General features: G+C 39.7%; 1 protein-coding gene across 5 annotated transcripts in view; it reads right to left on the bottom strand.

Moving 5' to 3' along the window:
• Nucleotides 1-24,375, bottom strand: part of AMDHD2 (amidohydrolase domain containing 2) — a 493,489-nt gene that overhangs the window by 66,868 nt on the left and 402,246 nt on the right. The gene's annotated exons all lie outside the window — the stretch shown is intronic.

Below are 24,375 nucleotides of genomic sequence, written 5' to 3' on the forward strand. Positions count from 1 at the left end.
TAGTCTATGGGAAGGAGGGTTCTGTAGAACTGGTGGACAAGAAAAGGTGCTAGGGACAGTTTATGGATAGCTGCAAGGAGAAAAAAATACTGAGAAAAGCTATGCTGCTGATAAGCTTCATCCTGTAGTTCAGAGTTTGATTCTTTCAGCCTCTGTTTGTTTGCTGTCTGACTCTAAGCAAGCCTCTTAACTTGCCAGTGTTCCCTGGTCAGTGGTCACCCCTAAAACAGACTAGTAGAGTTAATTGTTTAACAGATGAATAAAATACTATATCAATAAATAATAAATTATGTATTTATATCACTATATTCATTATTACTTGTCACTTCACATTATTATTATTTTGTTTAAAATAAAATAAATTTAACTTTATCTGTCATTATTCCCAAAATCCCAATCTGGGTTACCTTTACCACCATCCACTAATTTTATCATTGAGGACAGGCTGCAGTGCTAGCCTATATGGTGAATTGGTGATGTCTTACTTTACTTATTAAAACAAAAAAGAGAGAATAATCTGAGTGAGTCTGATGTCTGACTGACCTGTCACCTGACCTAGCAGTCCGCGTACGTGGTTGTGGTGGTGGTGATGACACACACCCCCTAGTCTTGGGCAAGTTGGGCCGGCTCTTGCTCTTCAATCACACCTCACACGCTGGCTGCTTAAAATTTTCGCGCGATTTATTTCCATTCCACCACACTGACTGGTGAATGGAATAAGCACGCACGCACGCATGAGCTGAACAGCTGTGCCTGTCAGCTGAGAAGCATTGGGTGCAAGTTTGCAACTTCAGGCAGTCCGATGGTTAGCAGCAATTCCGGCAAACAAGGGACATCCCTGAAAGGAATGCTGTCAGAACAGTAAAATCTCAGCTTCACACACATACAAGACTGGAAACCATGAAGATTGTGGGTGAAAATGTCCACTGGGGACTGGGAGGACACTGTGCAAGGAAGCAAGTCCAGCAGCACAAAGGGTCACCTTAGCTCAGCTGATGTCTGATGATGACAACTGACAAGCCGGCCCGTACATACAGTACTTGGTTGGAGTGATGATCGTGATCGTGAAGATTGATTCAAGTCAAGTGAGTGATGTTGTTGGTTCGTGTCTGTGAACAAAGCAGATTGTGATCTGTTTATTCGGTTATATATTATTTAGCTAGTTATATCACGGAACAGCAAGACTTGAGCAGCAAGTCATTTTCCACTGTGGGGATGTTGTTGCCCTTTAAATAATGCTATTAGGATGTAAGTAAGGATGGAATGTACGTACTTACTGGTCTGATCGATCGTCCCTAAGAAAAGGTTTATTTAAGGCCAAATCACTTAAAGCATAACAGACACAGTGCCAAACATGGCTACCGTTTCAGTATTTGTCTTTTTTGTTAACGATGTGTAATTTTGTATATTTAATCACTGGGTAGCTAATTTTATATTCTTTCAATACAAATACAATCTAAAGTTATTTTTGCTATGGTCCTAAATCTGCATATATCGGTGGCTATTGCTAATACTTGGATTTGTGCTTGTGTAACTTTGGCTACAGACAGTCAGCAAGCGTTGTGGGTTATGTATGGGTATTGCCTTTTTGCTAGCCTAGCTTGGAGTAGTCAACTTAAAGGGAAAATAAGAGAGAACACGGGCGGCGGCAGTAATTTGCACTGTGTGTGTCTGTGACAGTGTCTGCTAACTGAATTTGCGTTACGTTTCAGTTTTCTTTTACTTTTCAGTCCTCCTTGACTCGGATGACTCCTGACTGCACAAAAAAAAAAAAAAAAAACGGACTTCAATAGTCCGGTTTTGATGTTTTTTTTTCACCGGACATTTTCACTTAAAACCGGATAGTCCGGTCAAAAACCGGACACCTGGCAACCCTAGTTACCATATGAAAGAGCAATGGATGACACAGGATATAAGTGAACAGAATGTGGCACAGGAAGATGCTCTGGAACCTTTTGTAGAATGCCCACAGGAAATGGAGAACAAAGAATGTGTCCTCAGTTTTGGAGAAAATGATCTAAGAGAAGAGTTGCTTGATTGAATAGAGATGGACAGACATTAAGATCAATGAAAGAAACAGACTACAGAAAGTAAAAAAAAAAAAAAAAACAAAAGTCAGAAGTTTGATAAAACAAATGAACACAGTAATTAGGACTGTTCATAGATATTCATTTGATATAACAGAAGTAAATAGGATATATTACTGTGCAGCTAAATTAATAACAGATAAAGTTTTACTACAAAAACACAGGGCAGTAAGGGAAAGGAAGGGGAGAAATCAAATGTCATCATGGAAGTATCAAATAGAGAAAACTATAAAGCAATTAAGACAAGAGGTGTCACTGTTAGAAGAGTACAGAAGAGGGAACAGATCAACAAAAATACTCAAAGACAGACTTGATAAAAGCAATGCACAGTGTCAGAACAGATCAGGATCTATCATGCACTATCGAAAATAATACATTGAAAATACTGGGTCTATATTAGAACATCGAAGTATTACTACATCGAATGTTCTAGTATCGAACCATTTCACTCGAAACACCATAACATCGAACACTCAGAAGAGCAAATTTTTTCCCAGGGAAAAAAATTGCTGTTCCAACAAACATACACACAACACAAGCACACCAAAATACATTATCCACACACATACACTTCACAAAACCCTACACTAAACCATACATACACTACTTGCTATCCACGTACCTTAACCCAACCCTAACCCTAAGGTCTGTAACTACCGCACAGTCACCTTACCTGCTCCCTAACCCTAAAGTCCCTATCGCACACTCACCTTACCCACTCCCTAACCCTAAGGTCCCTATCGCACACTCACCTTCGTTCGCACACTTACCTTAACCTGGTCCGTAACCTTCGCTCCACAGTCGAGGAAATAGCAAAGCTGCAGAAATAGCCCACCGAATACTTTCCCTAGGTAAGTATTCGATATTCTGCAGCTTCGCTATTTTCAGCGTTCGATGCAAAGGGTTTGATATTAGAACATTCGAGGTAGTAATACTTCGATGTACTAATATAGGCCCAAAATATCAGTACAGATATGCAGATAAATATAAAGGAAAGTACAAAATAAGCAATTTACTGATGATCCAAAAAAGTTTTATAGAGAATTGGGAAACAAGGCAAAAGGAATCGAAACACCACCAAAAAAAGAACTAGATACATTTTGGAAAAATATCTATGAAGATCCTGTGGAACATAAAGATGCTAAATGGCTAGAAGTAAAAGAAAGAAATTCAAATGTACAGGATAGGAAATGGGATGAAGTTATGACCAGAAAGACTGAAACAAAGTAACGGAAAAAAGCTCCTAATTGCAAAATCCCAGGCCTAGATTCAATACCTAACTTCTGGCAAAAAGTATTAACATCTTTATATGAAGATTTAGCCATGAGTAATAACTATTTGTATGCACACCATGAACAGGCAACAACCTGGTTGACAACAAGAAAAACAATGCTCCTACTTAAAAGTGAACCTGCAAGCTATCCTAAAAGCTATAGACCAATTGCTTACCTTCTGACAACCTATAAACTATACACTGAAATTGATGCCAACAGACTTTATAGCCATTAAGAAGAAAACTCAATCATGGTAATACAACAAAAGAAAGTCATATGGAACAAAGGATCATTTCTTGTTAAATAACGTCATAATGGAGAACTGTAAAAAGGGGAAGAATGTTAAGTATGGCATGGATAGACTGCAAAAAAGCATTTGACCGTATCCAACATTCATAGATAAAAGAGTGCTTAAAAATGTATAAAATACACCAAACTCTGATTATATTACAGAGACCACAAAACAGTGGCAAACCACTTTATACTTAAGCCATGACAAAGTACAAATTATTATTCCAGGGGTAAAAATCCAAAGGAGGATATTCCAGGGTGATTCTTTGTCACAACTGCTCTTTTGTCTTGCCCTTAACCCGTTTAGCTGCCTACTTAACAGATTAGGTCATGGCTACAATTTGGCTCCCAGAAAACAACAAAGTGTAAAGACTTCTCACCTTCTTTTTGTGGATGATTTAAAACTGTACAGTTCATCAGATGAGGAACTAAAAGTGCAACTGCAAGTGGTCAAAACTTTTTCAGATGATATAAGAACGTAATTTGGTCTTGGTAAATGTGCAAAAGCAACCTTTAAAGCAGAAAAGCTGCAGCACCAACAAAGCAACAGTTTGGGACAGGAATGTGATATAAAAGTACTTGAGCAAGAAGCATATCGGCATTAAGCGGGAATGAAAATCAAACCAGTAGTAGATAAAACTCAGGCAGCAACTGAATGTGACAAAAACAAGAAAGAATATAAGGTGAAGGATCAGATGAGAAGGCAAGAAATGTGGAAAATGCACAGATGTAGTTGCAAGTACAGAAAACTCTTGGAAGAACAGCATGTTGATCAGGACTGAAGGCAGGAGTGATTAAGGAGAGGTAACTTTAAACCAAAAGATGAAAGGTTAATATTGGCGGCCCAAGATAGTGGACTATGTACACTTTGGTTTACAAAGTCCATTGAACATGTGGGCGAAACAGATAAATGTTTTATAAAACAGAATTGGAAACAGTCGCACATCTTGTTGCTGGTTGTGATATACTAATGGCAGAAGGACTGTATACTGAAAGGCAAAATAAAAATGCCTTAATGGGAAATGGAAATGTTTAGAGTATCCAAGCCTTGTTTTGGGCACACTTGTTCAGACAGGATGGTGTGCACTTGTCTATATCAGGGAAAATAAATTTTCCATCAGATATTTTGCAATATTTGAAAAACACTAGGCAGGATTTTTGCAATGTCGAAAATTTAACAGCCCACACACATTTGATGCCTCTCTGATGGTTGTTAATGCTAGAAACATTAATAATAAAGTTTTTTTTATTGGAAAATTTGCTATGTTCCCACAAGATTGTTTGTGAAACATGGTTAAAGAACAATGACTGGAAATCAGTTCTGTTAGGGTATAAATGTATTTAGTGTAGCAGACATTCTAATAAAAAAATCAGGTGAAGGTGTTATGATAGGGATTAAAGGTAGCTATGAGACCTGTGATTATTACATGGTCACTGATAACATCAACACTATAGACTGTATAATTGTGACAATAAAGATAACCCTGGAACATATAACAAATTGTTGGAGTGTATAGACCACCAAAGTCAAGTGCAGATGACCTACAGGAATTCATACATTTCTTGCATGAAACACAGAACAATAATATTAGCCGGGGACTTAAATTTACCAGAAACAGACTACAATAATATTGATTCTACAACGTTAGTAAGGAAAATATTCACAGTGTACATTCAGGAACAACAGTTGCTTCAGATTGTAAAAAAAACTTCCAGGGGACGGAACATACTAGACATTGTTTGTGTTCTCAAAGAAAGTACTGTAACTTCAAGTCAAGTTTTACCACCACTGATGTGCAGTGATCATGGAGTTATAAAGGTTAACTTGTTGCTAGACAATTCTGCCAAACTGAAATCTAAGCCAATGCAGAGAAGGTTCATTACAGATTATATGGAAGCAAAACAGTCAATGTGTAAAACTAACTGGAGTGAGGTGTTCAGTGGAAAAACTGCAGATGGAATGTGGAAAGTTTTGAAAGAGAAATTGTTTGAGTGCAAAAGATCAAAAAAATGTTTAACATCAGGATCTAGGCATACATCAGGTGGATATATTTCCATAAGAACAAGATATCTGACTAAGGTGAGAGACAAAACAATATAAGAAATGGAAGAGAGGTCGAACTACAACTTTAAAAACTGAAATAAACAAGCTGGACAAACAGATTAAGCACAGTGTGAGACAAGATCAAGAAAATTTATATAAAGATATTGAGCATAATAGGAAACCTTTTTATAGATACACAAGATGTGGAAGGAGTAAAGACACACAAATTGATAAACTGTATACAGATTCTAAAATGTATTCTCAGACACAACAGATTATAATATATTTACAAAATCTTATGAAAAATAGTTTGGCTCCACAAAAGAGGTGGTAAGTTGTCCTAGTGACATCCAGGTAACCTCAGATACTGGAATCAAATTAGATTATACTGAAAAAGAACTGTGCAAACTGGATCCAAACAAAGCACAGGGAGGAGACCAAATTAGTTCATAGGTAGATACTAGGCTATCAGCCCTGGGGCCTACATATGTCTAGCCAAAAAGGTACCCTGGCTTTTGCCACCCAAGAAAATTATTTTCCTGTGCCCCTGTCAAGCAGTGCCACAGAAGTGATCTCCAGGGTGAATTTTCTATTTCCCATTCAGTCATCAAGATTTTTCTTAAAGAGAGCCAATGAGGAGCTTTGCTTGACATGAACGGGTAGTTTGTTCCAGAATATGGGGTGTCTCTGGGACAGGAATCTATCCCTCCAGCATGTTCTGTTGATTGTGTTGACAAGGTTTAGGTCCCTGGAGCATGTGGTTCGGACAGATTGGGATTTCTTTAAGTGTAGCATGTCCAACAGCTCTGGGTTTGATATAACTTTGTATGTTAGGCAGAGATCACCTCCGAGTAGTTGATATGCGACGGAGTAGAGCTGGAGTTTTTTGAGACGGCCTGCGTATGGCATCTGTTTGAGGTCGGTAATCCACTTAGTGAAGTATTTCTGTGGCCTTTTAAATTGTTGTAGGTGTTTTGTGGGATACATGTCAAAAATGGGGCATTGTACTCTATAATGGGTCTGATGAGGGATGAGTAGAGAGGAACAATGACCTCCTTTATTCTAGAGGAGAACCCTTTTGTGACGAGGTGTGCCACATAGAAGGATTTCCCGACTTCTGTGGCGATGTGGTTATCAAAGGAGAGACTACTGTCCACCTGTGTTCCGAGGTCTCTTATCAAACTTTCAGTGTTTAGTAAGCTACTGCCTATGTGGTAGTTCATGGGCACTGAGCTTTTCCCATAGGGGATGACAGTGCACTTCTTGGCATTGAGCTTGAGGCCATGACTTTGACACCAAGAATCTGTCTCTGTGAGGCCCTTTTGTACAATGCCTACATCATTAGGTGATTCTATTATGGATCCTAGTTTGCAGTCATCTGTGAACTTTGTTAGCCAAAGACCTTCTGTGTTGGCCTGCACTTCAGAGAAGTAGATGCCAAACAGAAGACCCAGGACTGAACCCTGTGATACTCCACTCATCACTGGTCTGAAGTCGGACTTGGAGTTGGCTACATTTACTATGTGGGTTCTGTCAGTGAGCCAGTTGGCCACCCATCTTGTGACATGGGAATTTATGCCCAGTTTAGTGAGTTTATCTATAATTCCAGAGTGGGGGATGGTATTGAACGCCTTGGCAAGGTCAAGATAGGCTGTGTGCACTACCTTGCCTTTGTCTACGGCTTTAGTGACTGCTTCAAAGACGTCAATCGGGTTTAGTAGACATGATCTACCTTTCACAAACCCAAACTGAGTGGGGTCCAGGGTTTGGAGGTTATCTATGTCTCTGTTTATAAGCTCCAAGATGATACATACCATGACCTTGCAGGCCAGGCTCATCAGGCTAATGGGGCGGTAGTTTCCGGGGTCCGTGGTGGCACCCCCTTTGTGGAGTGGGATAACCATCACTGTGTACCATTCAGTAGGCACATAGCCTGAGGTGAGGCTATGATTGAACATGGTACTTAGGTGTGGTGCCAGTTCATTCTGTAGTTCGTGCAGTACGCAGCCTGGGATGTTATCTGGTCCCATGGATGCTGTGTTCTTGGCTTTGGAGAGTGCGGTCTTTACTTGTTCATCTGTGATTACAGGGGCTTTGCATTCTTCCGGTATTGACATGGGCCCTTTGGGGGTGAGAGGGGGGTAAAGTTAACACTGAACCTATCTGCCAGGATGTTGGCAATATCAGTTGGTCTTCTATATTTGGTGCCGCTGTGCTGTAGCTCAGTTGCCATTGAGATTCTTGACATAGCTGTAGAATACTTTGTGGTTGTCTTTGGAATCAGTTGCAAATTTATTTTCATAACTGGCTTTGGAGGATTTTGAGAGATCTCAGCTTCTTGCTGAGACTGACCAGGGAGTTCCTCCAATGTTGGGATTTGTACTCTTTTTTGCAACAGCTTCTTCCTTCTGTTGTAGAGTTTGTTTATGGCAGGGGACCACCAGATTAGATTGGCTTCCTTTTTTTTTAGCATCTTGGTTCTGTCGGGGATGGCATGATCCATGCACTCATGTATGTGCTTATACAGTGCATTTGTGTAAGATTCAGCTGGCATACCTCTATTTTCTGTCTGTCATGGGTGTCGTGAAGTTTGCCACTTCTGTCTTAAGAAGCATGAAGTTGGCTTTGGATTAGTTTTTGACGGTGGTTTCCTTAATGGGGAGAAGGGGAGGGATATGGATGTCTAGGGTGATTAGCTTGTGGTCAGATCTGACCTCTGGCATGGAACACTGGTTACCCATACTGGTAATGACCATGTCCAGTATATTGCTGCCCCTGGTGGGGGTATGGACAAGCTGATCCAAGGTGTTGAAGTTTATGAATTCCATAAAATGTTGAGCGAATAAGTTTATACATGAGTACTTTTCCCAGCTGATGGTGGGGTAGTTGAAATCGCCCATAATTAAGGTATTGGGTTGTACCTTAATATTTTCCAGTATCTTAAGAAATGAAGAGTGGGAATTCTAGGGCATGGTGGGGGATCTGTAACAAGCTACAACCTGAAATGCAGTCTTGCCCAGTGTTAGTTGCACTTGGATAATTTTGGATGCATTATGTTGAGCAACTAGCCTGGAGGTGTGGATATCCTTAATGAATATGGACATGCCTCCGCCTTTAGTGTTTCGGTCCAGGTTAGGTGGCCGAAAGGTGTGGTATGAATTATAGCTTGGTAATGCAGGGGTGCCCTCTGGAGCCTTGAACCAGTTCTCTGTCACTGCACATATGCTGATGTTCTCCATTTTAAAGAGTGCCTCAAGTGAGTGCATTTGGAAATTTAGACTTGTAGCATTGAGTAGCATTATCCTCAGAGTTTGCTTGTTTGTACCTGTTACGGTGGTGAATTTAGCATTCGAACCTTGCCTAAAAACGGCACTATAGGGGTGGCAAGAGCCTTAGCCAGAATCTGGAATCCCAGAGGCAACAGGTGCAGGCCATCTCTGACAAAGCATCGTGTTACTTATAGGACATGTCTACAAAAGAACTTGACTAAATTAACCATTTGAGCACAGGAGAATAATATGCTGATAAATACATCAAAAACTAAGGACATGAAATTTGGAAGACAAACTGAAATGTGAATATTTAATGCAGCACACAGTGATTGAAAGTGTAGAATCATTTAAGGACATGGGTATATATGTAGACCCACCTTTTTCTAATCACTTCAACCAACTGGTTTATGACGGTTATAGATCGACAGGTTGCATAAAATGATTTATAAAGTCTAGAAAATCAGAAATGATGAATTGTTAGTTATATTAGACCCAAATTGGAGTATGGAATAAGAATATGGAAACCTTATAAGAAAACAAGCATGAGTAAACTGGAAAGAGCACAGCAGATATGAACCAAGGGCATCCATAGATGTGAAAAGTTATTATGAAAGACTGAAATATCTGAACTTGTACAGTGTCTCATACAGAAATGTAAGAGGAGACCTTATTCAGGTATATAGGGCATTTAGAGATAACCCCAAACATTATCAGAGGCAGTTATCAAAAAACAGTAGAGAATCATCAGACAACCTATGTACAAGATTCGATAGGAATGAGAAGTGTTCAACTGGTTTTCTGAGAAAGCAGCTGATGCATGCAATAGACTACCAAATTACATTAAAGCAAGCACTAATTTAGATATTTTTAAGAACAGCCTGGACACTTCTTATGGGAACAACTGTTTTGGTATATTGGCAGGCTAGAAGGGCATTAATGCCTGTGCTTGAAATATTTGTATGTATACTAAGAAGAAACTTTGAAGTGTGGATGGTGTGATGCTCACTTCCTGAATTATGTTAAGCCCCTAGTTAATTAATAATTGAACTGTAAAATAATTGCTCCAAAATAATAAAATAGAAAATAGTAGGTAGTCCACAGTTCCGTTAAAAATGGACTATTCTTTATTGAAACACACAGAAATGCGATCCTATAATGAAAAGTATCAAAAACATTCCTTATTTATATATAATTATGTTATGTGGAGCAACGGACTGGTTACTGAGGGTGTTTCAGTTAAGAGCAATAAAAGCATTACAATCATTCCTTTAACCAAGTCCCCCTTCCCCTTAACACCATAGTGTAATCAAAGACTGTTACCTAAAACAGACAAAGTACAACATAAGACCGGCTTATCAACACTTTATAAATATTAAAAATAAAGCACTAATGCCATGGGGATCTGTTAAAGTATGGCATCTAACTAGGAAAACATTTAGTCAAATGTGTAAGAGTGCACTCAACAGAAGTTTTCCGTTTGAAAACAAATGCATTCTTATATGTGGCGCCATCAGAAATATACCATATGGACTTAAACCAGCTGAACCATGTGCTTTTTACACTTACAAGTATGTGCAAAACAAAATTATGTTTAATAAATTAATTAATTAAAAAACTGTCATGAGATTAATCCTGCGCGAATGCATCTAGCATTAACAGGTCCACACAAATTGTTCTAAAGTGAAATGATGCAACCAATCAGCCTGTTTGGAGGTGAAATAATGTAACTAGTCACCATATTTAAAGAACATCCATGGAGAAGCCCATTCTTTTGCCTGTAGGTAGGCCAGAAACATCAAGAGTTGGGTTGAGGGCAGGCCCAGACCACAGGATACATGCATCAAAAAATGTGGAGCCAACTGTGATTTTTGGTTTGTTTTTGACCCAGTATAGGTTGCATACTGGGTTTTCTGAGACTTCAAGAGATACCACATATTTTTCTTATAGTCTGTATGTATGTAACAGACTACTGTAATACTTCTAATAGCTCCCTTATCTCCTTACAAAGGCCTCTCAAGAATACTGGCCAATATTTTTGGCAAAGGCTGCATACAAATTTGTCAACTTAAAAGGTGAATAACCAAAGACCCAATAACAGAGTCAGTAAGTATCTACACTGCATTAATTCCACTAACTCTAGATAGTCTAACTTCTATTTGAAGCTCAAACACATTTAACAGGCAGTAGCCAAGAGTCTAGCTGTCTACACTGAGGATACATACACCTGGGGCTTATCATGCAGCAATGGGAGCATACAGTAATGCTTTATACCTTGTACTACCCCATTACTGCACTTGTCATAAATGAAATTATTAATATTGTGCACATTTCACCTACCAACATGTTTAAAAAGGAATGTTTAAAGTCTACTAACTGCTGGAAGTATCACAAGCTTAAAGCAGATTACTTGCAGATGATCTGGGCCTGTCCTGATGTCTCAGTTAAATTGTTTTTCGCTAACTGATCATTTTTACTAGGCACTCAGAGTTACTCTTCCACCTAAGCAGGATCAGGCCTTTTGGACTGTGGGTGTGAAACCAGTATTCTGCAACATGTGATAAGTGGCTTAGAACACTAATGGTGGCATTTTTGACATGTATTTTCAAGAAATTAAAATACTTCCTAAAGAAGTGGATTAGTGAATTTGGGAATATGATACCATCTATAATCAAAGAAATCATTCCCTTCTAAAATGGCTGTTAAGTGAAAATTGTCAGATTAAGCAAACAAGACCTAAATTTTACAAAACTATACTGACTAGTTACCAATTTTGCTGTTACTGAGACTGAATATAATTCTACTCCCTAACTTACAGGTAATGACTTATCTATAAATGGGTTGAGATGGTTGTGAAAAAGCAAGGATAAATGTGGTGGTTTTAGTTCTCAGGTCAGCAAAGGGTGAAGTACTTTTAAAAATACTTAAGACCCCCAAACAGACATAAGGTTGGCTTTGGATCAGCCCCCAAGTGTAACTGAATTTCTGAACAATTTTGTATTAATTTTGAACAAAATATTTGGTCAGATTTGATCAAGGAGGGGATAACATTGATAAGTATGCAAGAAAAGACAGCAATCACAAGGACAACTTCAAATACATTTCTTCCTGTCATAGGAACTTGGACAAGCTGATATAAGGAACTGGTACTAATGAAATCTAGAAAATACTGGGCATATTTTGCTAGCTGTCTAAGACTGCCAGTTGATGAATGGATACTTAAAGTAGCCTAGAAATGGGGCATTGGGATTAACAGATACGAAATCCATCTGATCAAGGTACCCACTGAGGTCATCAGGTGACCTTGAGGGAGATCTCTAGTTATCAGTGATATAGTGTTTCACTTTATTCAATGTGACCAAAATGTCAACAAGATCAAATTCATAATCTTAAAATATTTGGTAGAAATTAATATTTGTGCAGATGAAAAAGATACTCTCCCACTGCCTCCAAGATGGTTAGAAAGGGGGATATGCACTGCACCCTGTTATAGAGGTAGTGTTATCAACAAATTGAAATCAAGTTTCTGTGACAACATATATAAGAACATGCTCAAGAATTAGGAAAACCTTCATACCAGGAAATCTATTGCTGAGACCACCTCAGTATAGACTGGATTACAGTTTGCTAGGTTTAATGTACAACAAATTTACTTTAAGTAAAAAAAGGCACTATAGGAGAATAAAATGATCTTAACCAATATGTAGAAGCCCTGAAGAGAGAGACGGTGACAGAGAGGTGAAGGCCATCCCTAACAAAGCAAGTAATCCTGTCAATCACCGTCTCCCATGGTCCTCATGGATGACGCAAGTTAATAAGTCATGGATGACGCAAGTTAATAAGCCAGTGGAATCATGCTTGGAGAAGGCACCATACTGCTCAAAAAATTTTTTGCCTGCCTCTGATCATGCATATAGAGCTCAACTAAATCAGTTTGCTTTTCCATCCCAACAGAGTGCTTAAGGTCAACAAGACAGAAAAAGACAAGACTAACTTAAAAACAAACAAATAGCTGGAAGAAATTAACACCAAGGCAGAAAACATATATACTTTAATAAACCGACACACTTAAAAACAATAAACAAAATGATTAGCGGTTTCATCCACTTTAAGTAAATGGTTACCGGAGTTCTTCAGATAAAGAAATGCTGACCTCGAACAGATTTAAATAACAATACCAATTAATCATCATTTCAAGTTAATGACTTGCATAATCTGTAACCCCTCCCCTTTTCATAAACCTGTGAGCATACTAGAGCATAACAAGAAAATACCTTACGTGAAAAAGAAAAATCCTAAAATTACTTAATATATAAAAAATGTTAAACATTTTTTATAAATTTTATATTTTTACGTTTGTGAAAGTGAGATATACTATAAGATGACTTACACAAATAAGCTTGTAAGAAACAGTTTTTTTTTAAAAACATGCAAAAAATATTTATCCATATACCTTCATCCTATAGTTATTTTTGCATGTCCTAGCCTGCAATTTGTGTTGTAAAGATAGATTGAAATACACTTTCCATAAAGTTTGTCCACTACCCATAAATGATCATCTACCCAATGCCTTTATTCTCAACAAACAGTATATAGAACAATAATCATTCAGTCCCAGCCAATTGTACGGATTCAATCTAACCTGCCATAAGAACTCCCTTTTGTCCAAATAAAGGTCCCAAGAGAGCTACCTCTATGATTAGTAGTCACTTTGCCTATTGTCATGTATTTAAACATATGGTTAAGGAATTGCTTTACATGTTTGGCCAGAGAGTGGATGTCCTTCTCCTTCCTGATGTTGTATTCATGTTCCTATATCCTTGTCCCTTAACCTCTGCTTGGTTTTGGCCACATAAAAACATGGGTCATCCCTGACAGGAGGCCAAGTATACTATCCCCTTTGAATTACAATCAAATTTGTGACAACCTGTATTCAGTTTCCCATATATTAAAAGTATTGCCAATGTTGATTTTACTCGAGTAAGGACATCTACAACATCTAGTCATGTACAAATTATGGTTTATTTCTATAAGCATTGGGCCCTCCAAAATGTTCTTAATATTCAAAAAACTACCCGTGGGAAATTCCTAACTTATCTCTAATATTCTTATCTTCCATCAGGATAGATCAATTTTTAAGCAAAATCCATTTAACTGATTTATGTTCATTGCTAAACACTGTGATGAAATTCAGGGAGTATTCAAATGTTTTCAGAATTAGGTAATTCACACCAGTTTGCCACCCTTGGTTGTCCCTTTCTGTGTTAGTGAATCACCCTAATATAAGGTGAAATATGCCCATTCTTATCTTATTAGTAACCTTCATTGTCAGTTCGTGTAATAAATTCCCCGAATACCACTTTATCTCAAACATCCCCACCAGGTTATCACATTCTTGTTTAAAGTCATGGTCCAGTGATACCCATTCTGACTGCCCTGACCACCTGGCCTTTGACTACAGACCTCTTTTAATGAAGGGGGTGGGAACTAGAATAATGTAGGAATGTATTGGAGTACATACTTTTTCTAAACATTTTAGAAATATATCTGTTATTAGTCCTGTCCTTTATTAACAGGACGTCCAAGTAGGCCATGGTGTTGGTGTTCATTGTGTGTGTGTGAATCTCAAAAAAATCAGTGGTACCACTGATGTACTTCAAAAACATATCCAGCTTCCATTACTACCTTCCCAGAGTATAAATATGTCATCCAGGTACCGTAAATATATTCTCATATTACCATTATATTCACCATTGAAAACAAAATGATGCTCCCAATAGACCATGGCAATGTTAGCAAAAACTGCTCCACAGGGGGACCCCAATGCTACTTCGCTTTTTTGTAAATAATAGCTACCATCAAAAAATATGATGTTATTATTAAGGACTATTTCCAACAAGTCCTCATACAGATTAATTTGATCTTGGGATGCTTGTTTTTCCTCCAACTGTAGCCCATTGGACCCCTAACTTCTGTAGAATAACTGTATATAAATCTTTAACATCTATTGTTACCAAAAGGTCACTCTGGTGGTATTCCAGTTTGTTAATAAGGTCAAGGAATGTCCAAGAATCCTTACTAATTTATTTAGACTCTAAATACTTCTTAAGTTTAGTGTCCAAAAATTTAGCACACAAGGAGGTTAACAAATTCCTACCATCAATGATAGGATGCATTGGTGAGTCACTCAAGTTCTTGTGAATTTTGGGGACTCCAAAAATAATAGGTAATGTAGAAAAAGTCATAATAAGGTAATTTTGGGGTAAAGGGATCTGGCCACATCATAAATGCTGGCACCAGACAGACAGCTAACTGTAACCCTATTCTTGCACAGGCTGATGAGTGGAGCATCAGCATGTCTAACTATCGTCACTTATTACAGCCTTGGGAATCCTTTTGGGAGTAGGCATGGAGCCAAGAGGGTGCACCTGAAGATGCGTTAAGAGTGAGCAATATTCTGTAGCCAGGGTTTCTTCAAATGAGGACCTGGCAGCTAAGGCAAAGATTTCTTACCCTCAGCAAAGTGGATCTGCTTTTAGACAGCTGTGATGCAGTATTAAGATGCTTATTGACATGTGCAGCATGTGAAAGGTTAGACTCCAAACTGTTTTTCTAAGTGTTTCTCCCTCCCCGCCTGATGACCATCAAGCTTTCCCCTACTAGAATGGAACCAATTTGTTCCCCATTGAAGGGGGCTTCCCCAGATCCACTACGGCAACAGCTGTCCAATGGGGCAGACATGGGGGTTGCTTCTGCGCTTGCCAGCATTCCACCAATGAGGGTGTTTGTAATTCTGCCTAACTCCCACCAAGGGGAGGCAAGCAATCTGCAACAATGCATAGACTCACACATTCCCACATGGGCACACATGCACGCAAACCCACTATGAAAGCTACCACCGACAGCACTGGCTTGAAGAACCAAATGCCCAATCTCAGGCCAGCAACATGCAACCCTTGTCCTCCCCTCTAAGGGGGACTAATTCATTATGTATTCAGCTCTGTCCTACCCAACTTCCCTCCCCTCAGTATGGGTATGTCCGCTTTCCCCTGACAGCATAGTCAAGAAACCAAGCTGTTAATCAAACACATGTCACCTTACTCCTCTAAGCCGATGGTGCAGAGTTTTGGACTGCAGATTTAACAATTATTTTTTCATCTCTCACAGGTAGCATCAGTAAATGATAAAACTGTAAGTAAGCATGAAGCAGTTATTATACTGCCTCAGAGTTCCTAAAGCAGGCAGGATGGCAATAGAAGGGGACAACGCAAATTGTGAACTCATGTAGGCATAGACCAATAGACTATATTATATAGAATAGATGAACAATCACAAAGATTAAACAGAAGGAACCCTCAACTGTATTACAGTTTAGTAACTGAACCACATCATGATATTCTGCTTTAACTTGCACAGCCTCGGGGGGGGGGGGGGGGACGGGAGAGAAATTCAGAAATCTTTAGTCACACCAGATAATGCCAAGTCAGGAGTACGGAATTGACTGCTGCAGGGTAATACATAAAATCCAACTTGGTACATGCTGCTGTACATAGCAGGTCCAAATCAGGCGAAGCAAGGGCAATATATCAATAAAATCGACTTAGAGCAGTAGGCCTCCATATATCAGTACTCTACAGCTCAGCACAGTAAAGAGAGAGACAAACAGCAGCCATTTCAGGCAGACAGAAGTGGAATTATTTATCACAAAGAATTGAAACTGCAACTAGCAGCATGAAAATCAGAAATAGTCAACTTCAGTCAATCAACCACTGTCTGATCCAAATCCAGTTGAAAAAAGGCAGATAACAGAAATCCAGCTGGAGCAGCGGGTCCAATCTCACATGAAACAATGGCAATATACAAATAACATCCAGTTAGTGCAGCAGAACTCCAGGGCTCAGTACATCACATTTCAGTATTATAAACTGCTGGCCCATGCAACTAAACTCCCCAAATACTAGGCAAATACCCACTGATATGTAGAGAAACAGTTGGACTACATGGGTCAAGGGGTCCTAACAGACTTTCAAAGCCCACATCCTCATTTCCTGTCATTAATGTGCCATTCCTAAACCCTAATCAAGGGAAGAACTAGTCTGTGTTTATTTCACAGATGGTTTATCTAGTTGCTAAACGTAGACAGCATGATGATAGAAAAATAAGAGAAGAAACTTAAATGATCTCACTAAAGCAAAGTTTAACCCACACTCTCAGGCCAAAAAACAATAAAGAACAAAAAAAAAATAATACAGGAAAACAAATACAAATTGCAATTCAATTATTCAGAGTGGAAAGCAGATCTGGACAATATTATGAAGTGTCATAATACAAACTGCAGATTTCAAAAACAAGAGACAAACATGTTAACATTACATGGGACTATCAGTGCACCTTATCTGGACATGGTGTCATGAAAGCAAAAAGTGAGAAAATGAATAGCCTGCACCTGTCCATGCTATAATAACCACTCATGAAAATGGGTACAGAACACATTACAAGGAACCAAAGCCACATTATACTGAAGGTTCCAAGACACTGGGGTACATGGGAAGTGTCAAGACAGGAACTGGTGTGTGTGTGTGTGTGTGTGTGTGTGTGTGTGTGTGTGTGTGTGTGTGTGTGTGTGTGTGTGTGTGTGTGTGTGTGTGTGTCATTCCTTCTGTGACAGTGACTAAGCTGCAGGTGGCAGTAGAAAGAGGAAGCATCATCCTAAAAGATAACTGGAATAAAGAAGACACTGAACAACAACACCTTTTTGCTGCCAAACTGGGATTTGGCATGCTGCTTTAAAACTTCCATTACACTAAAAAAATATTTTCTTTATGTAATGATTATTAGTGGAATTTAAAATCACAGCAATCCATTCTGGCATTTGTACTGATTATGTCAGACAGTGGGATTCATGAGGAATATTCAGTGGTTTGCAAACAAATAATTTGCTTCAGCTTACATCAGCTATCCATTTTTGTCCACAAACTACAAGCAATGATTTCAAAAGGATTTAGCATTTACATTTCATGTTTGGTTAAATGACTGAGAATGGAGTCAGAAGCTACATGAAAAATATGCAGCAGGAGCAACAGCTGATCACAGTGGGAAAGTAAAGATAATGGTAATTTAAAAGCCTCAAAATACCACAATTTCTACATAGCTGGCAGATGGATTAAATGTCATGTGGGAACGTGAAACGTCACAGATTTAGAAATAGAAATCTGCAATATGAAGTGAAAGATCACTCAGCTCTCCCAGAGAAAGGACATGTAGTAAAGCAGATGAGCAAGTCTATTACTGCACAGCCTTGTTAAAGTGATGTCTGTAGTATAAAGCAACATAAAAGCAAAATACAATGAGAAACATGCAGAAGAATAATATTGGACACATTTACAGTAGCAGTCCTGGAAAATGAGTAATGAGTGCTTCTCACAGACTAATACAAATAACTTTACTGTAATTACTAATATAAAAATTAATAACTTTACTGTAATTAGCAATACAATGGGAGATTCTAAATAAATAGCAATGAAAGAGAGAGACAAATATGAATGGATGCAGACTTGTAAAAAAATGGAGGGTTTAAAAAGTGCAGTAATGACAAGTCCACTCTTTAGCACACTCCTTTATTACACATGGGTCTACATGACAAATAAAATGATTTTAGCGGAAAAAAAAACTACTAATATGGCAATACAATGTAGTAACACAGTAAGCCATGGTTTCAGGCACTCAATACAATGTAGCAACACAGTAAGACATGGTTTCAGGCACTATCCTATGTGAAGGAGATGGTCATACATCATCTAGCCAAAAACTGAGTTGAATATCTTTCTCAACAGCTGTTTGGTGAGACAAAGATCGTGTTTGTTATGCACGAGTCTCCTGTTACAGTGTTAATGCAAGTGATATATTACTGTAAGGATTGTGAATATGAACAGCAAACAATCTTTTTATAAGAATGATCAGCAGCTCAGGAACAGAAATGCACATCTCTAAAGCCATGAACACCTAAATTTATGATATGAAACACCCTAATTGGCCCAACTCTGTATATTTATCAAGTTCATACGACATAACATTCTTAAAACACAGTTTTTCTTTCTCTTCCACTACTGCGACAGTGTCACTTATATCACTAATGACTAACAATGCTAGCACATACAAATAAGATGACACTCAAAAAACAAAGAAAATAAATGTGCTGGCATTACCACTGAACACCTGATTGAAATCCTTACCTTCCATCTACACAGGAAACAAAATGCATGTTGTTGTTTGTCTTTCAGCTTTTTCCCAGTAAGGGGTCGCCACAGCGGAACTCTGGTCCGCTAATGATTGGCAGTAGATTTTTTACAAAATGCCGAGGTGCCAGCTCGACGCCCAACCTTCAACGAAGGCACACCCATTTACGCACGCATGTCTTTCAAATGCATGTACATGTGTTATTATTCATCAGCAAACCACAGCCCTTGATTATTCTCAATTCCTCAGGTACCGCCCATCGAGTGCGTGACAGGCACAACTACCAAATTCCACAACATCTCCTAGACTCATCTGGGCTTGCATTACTGAACTCAAAACTTGTATTACATAGTCTTGAGTATAAACAAACTTGGGACAAATGCACTCAAACCCTGACAATACAACCAAACACAACCTGTGAAATGCAGCATTTTTTGCAGGGGCATTGACTGCCATATCTCTCTTACTTTACCATCCTCACTCGGAGGTAAGTGCACCTCAGGGCTGAGAAAATAATATGATAAAAGACTCACAGACTCAAAAAATAATAGAGGCACCATCAAAATAGCCAGAAGAGTTGTGGGCTATTACTTCAAAATAAACAAGGTTGATGAGATGTGCGGATTATGAAAGTAAACCGAGGCTATCCTCGGAACCAAATCTGGCATTGATTACTCCCCATAGCCAGGAGTGAACTAAACAAGTTGTCATGTAAGTTGCCTAAAATAAAATGCCAAGGAAGGATAGGTTCACTCTGAATCTACAAACAGAAAGGTGTCGGTGTTTGTCAGAGACCTTAAACTAGATTCTAGACACAAGGCAAGCTCCCCTTCCCTGGAAAAATAGCTGACATTCTCTGATAACTAAGAAGGAGATTGTTCGCACCTTACCAGGTTCACATGGGTGGGCTCAAATCACAACTGAATTAAGCTTATGCAATTTTTATGGCAATCTTGGTGTCCAGGATGGCACTCCAGATGTGGATGCTTATTCATCTTGACCAAATTATTTGCTCAGGAGAGGCAGACATTTGATAATATAACGAAGACCTTACTCGTCATTCAAGAAGTGGAGAGAAGACAGGACTGTGTGCCAGTGGTCACGCTGGATGCTGAGAAGGCATGACAGACTACATTAGGTGCATCTGTTCTTAATATTAGAGAAGTACAATTTCCCTGTATATTTTACATAGTTCAAAAAAAGACACAATTCCTCCACTCCTTCACGAGTCAAGCATACAAATATACAAATGGAGAACACCAACTGCTGCAAGTTGAATTTTTTAATTCTGGTACCTCGGCCTTCGCCTTCTCCTGGAATTAAAAAATTCAACTTGCAGCAGTTGGTGTTCTCCATTTGTATATTTTACATAGTTCCTTAGGAAACGTACACCATGGCCCTTTACCACAATTGAAAACTAAGGTGGAACTGACCCCAGGGTTTGTCCAGGAGAGGGGACCCTGTAAGGGACAACCACTTCCTCCTATTGATTACTTTGAATTTGGATTGCACAGGTATTAAGGAAAATAGTTTGGTAACAGCTGCAGATGAAACTGACATTGCACATGGATGATTATATTAGTATATTTCTATTTACTTTACTTTGACTATATTAGTCTCACTAGGCCAATGGCCTCTTTCCAGGGTAGACCCAAGGTGGTATTCATACTGACTGTGGGAAATTTGGCCAGGACATCAGGGAACCTCCCCAACTCCTTGGAGTTGCCAGTTATCATCAGAGGGCTTCTGCAGCAGCAAGAAAGAGGCCTAAGGGAAGTAGCAGCATGGAGAAGTTCAGAAAAGATATGGAGAGTTTGCAGGAGGAAAATGAAAATTTGGAGAAAAAATTGTTCAATACAGAGCATCAAAACGTAAACAAAGATTCCTGTGTGGTGGATGATACAAACTAGCAACATTTAGCTGGCTCAATGGAGAAGGAAGTAAGCAAGTCTGCCAGAGTTGGGCAGACAACAGAACTGGTATCAGGCAGGTTTGTAGATGATGTTTTGTTAAAATAATAGAGCAGGATGATCCAGGTAACCATTCTGCTGTTTCATTCAGTGAGATGGCATATACGAAACTTATGTGAAGAAAGAACCAGGTGATGCAGCAGCAGAGAACATAGCAGTTAAAACGTATGCATCAGTGACAGACAGTAAAAGAGGAAAGCAGCAGCAAATTGAGAAGGTGTCTGGTTCTGTGGCAGCAAATAATGCAGCTGACCCCCCCCCCCCCCCCAGATAGGGTCAAACAAAAAGACTTCTCCAAAGCTGATTACAGCCTCCTGAGGGATGGCATAAATAGCTTCACAGCCCCCTCCCCCTCTCTAGGAACTGGCACCAGTATCCAAAACTATACCAAAGCACTATATGAGCATTTATATAGATGCGTGGAATCAGGAATACCCGACAAGACTAAATCATCCTCCGCAAGGAAGAGTAAACCTGTCCGGTGGACATCTGCAATAAATAAACTCTATAACAAAAGGAAAAAATTGTTGTCCAGGACCAGTAAGGAGCAGGTGCCCAATTGGAAGTAATCTCTCCTTGGCCTGAACAAGCAAATAAGAGCACTAATGAAATCCTCCAAAGCAAACTTCGAGTCCAAATTGGTTACATCTACTACAGACAATCATAAGGCCTTCTTCACATATGTCCGCAGTCTCAAAGAAAGCACCCAGATCAGTTCAGAATTGGTGGTCAATAACACCACATATACAAATGCTGTAAATATAACAAACTTGCTGGCTGACAGATTCAGTGAAAACCCTCACCCCTCTTTCACCCCATCAGTAAATCAGAACATTCCTAGTACCTGCCCCCTTCCCCCTTATATCTAGGGAACAAGTTATCACTGCTCTCTCAAAGGCAAAAAATACAGCCTCCATGGGACCTGATAACATCCCAGGCTGCATCCTATATGAACTCAGGCAGGAACTTGCAGCACCATTAGGTGCCCCATTTAACCAAAGCCTGAGTAACGACTTTGTCCCAACTAAGAAGAGGACAGCCACTGTCATTCGTCTGCATAAAGGTGGAGCGTCCACCGATCCGGAGAATTATAGACCCATCAGCCTAACTAGCCTGATCTTCAAGGCCATGGAATGGATTACCATGGACCTCATTATCAAAGACAATGGCAACCTCCAAACACTCAATCCCACACAGTTTGGCTTCATCACGGAGAGGTCATATCTATTAAATTTGGTCAACTTTTTTGAGATGGTCACCAAAGCCATAGACAAGAGGAAGACAGTGCACACTGCCTACCCTGACCTGGCCAAAGCCTTCGACACTATTCCCCACTCAGGCATAATAGATAAACTCTCTCAACTAGGCATCAATATGTATGTTACCAGATGGGTAGCTAACTGGCTCACTGATAGAACTCACTCAGTCAAAACAGGGGAAGCCACCTCATGCAGTAGACCGTAAGAAGTGGCATACCCCAGGGTTTGGTCTTGGGGCCTCTGTTATTTTGGGATATACTTTTCTGAGATGCAGGCCAAAACCAGTAGGCTATGACTGACCAAGTTTGCAGATGACTGCAAGCTGGGCGCTTTCATCAATTCCCCTCTTGATGTGGACATCCTCTAAGAGGGTCTCACCCAAACAAAAGACTGGTGCCAGAAACATGGCCTCAAGCTGAATACCAAAAAATGCATCATCATCCCCTTTGGGGAGATTGATACCCACACAAATTATCACATTAATAACAATGTCCTAAGCACGCAATCAGTCGTGAAGGATTTGGGCACCCAGGCTGAAAGCAACCTGACTTTTGACCACCATGTTGCTTCCATTGTATGGAAAGCTTTCTACATGGCCCACCTCATAAGTAAGGGTATCTCAACCAGGGACAAGGAAGTCATAACATCCCTGAATTACTCCCTTATAAGGCCCATTATTGAGTACAACACCCTGTTTGGCATGTACCTCGCAAAGCACATGCAGCAGCTGGAGAGACCATACACTTTCCTAACCAGGAGAATCCAGGGCCTCAAAAATCTATCATACAGAGATAGGCTAAAAGCCCTATCCCTCTACTCAATTTCATACAGACTCCTCAGAGGTGACCTCTGTCTGGCATACAAGGGGATCTCGGACCCTGCCTTAGTGGGACTGCTGCATATCCGCTCCACTTGAGTAACCTGCACATGTGGCCTCAACCTGGTTTGTGACATCAATAGGGCTTGTTGGCGGGACAAATTTGTGTCCCAGAGACTCCTCCATCTATGGAAGAGAATCTCTCTCCACATCAAGCAGAGTACCTGTCTACCCCTTTTTAAGCACAACCTGGATAACATGATGGGAAACAAAAAATACATCCCTGGGATTCCACCTGTGTCCCTACTGGAGAAGGGCATTGGGTGCGGACTTGTCTAAACATGGACTAAACTCTTGGCTAGGCTTACAAGGGCCTCAGGACCAATAGCCTAGCAACTTCATATGAACTAAAATATATACAGTAGTGTCAAAAGGCAAAAAAGGAGAAAGTACAGTTTTGTACCTACCATAAATGTAGATGTTCGAGTGCTCATACAGCTGCAGTCATAACAGATGGGTTATCCTGCCGTCAGGCGGGTCCTCGGTAGGCCAAATTCCAAAGTCTAGGTCCGGCGTTAGTTGTCGTCGCTTCTTCCCTGACGTCAGTGCGGCAGGGGTATAAAAGAGGCAGCCAATGCCATTTTCTTCACTTTTTCTTGCCCCAGATGTCAGGTGCCCCCAGAAGGAAGGCAAACATAATGTTATGCAAAGATGCAATGTTGTTAAATCAAAAACAGTAGTTGCAAGCAAATACACCATAAAAGAATACCCCAAAAAGGTTATATGAAAAGTGTTTGTCATAAGGCCTGTCCTAAGAGGGGATGGAGGGAGGGAAACCTGGACTGCAGCTGTATGAGCACTTGAACATCTACATTTATGGTAGGTACAAAACTGTACTATGTTCATCGTGCATACAGCTGCAGTCATAACAGATGGGTAGAATCCCAAAGCTAAGTAAGGGTGGTAGGCACTAAGTGGAACTAGGAGGGGCTAGGATGCCCTGCAGGACTGCTGTGGCAAAGAACGCTCTCGACTTTGAGTATAGTGGGAGGTGATAGTGCTTGGAGAAAGTGTGCACTGAACTCCAGGTGGCTGCTTCCAAAATGTCCTTGGTAGGGACCCCCACTG

The sequence above is a fragment of the Protopterus annectens genome, chromosome 5.part0 (genome assembly GCF_019279795.1).
Source record: "Protopterus annectens isolate FY-2018-M chromosome 5.part0, PAN1.0, whole genome shotgun sequence".
NCBI lineage: Eukaryota > Metazoa > Chordata > Ceratodontiformes > Protopteridae > Protopterus > Protopterus annectens.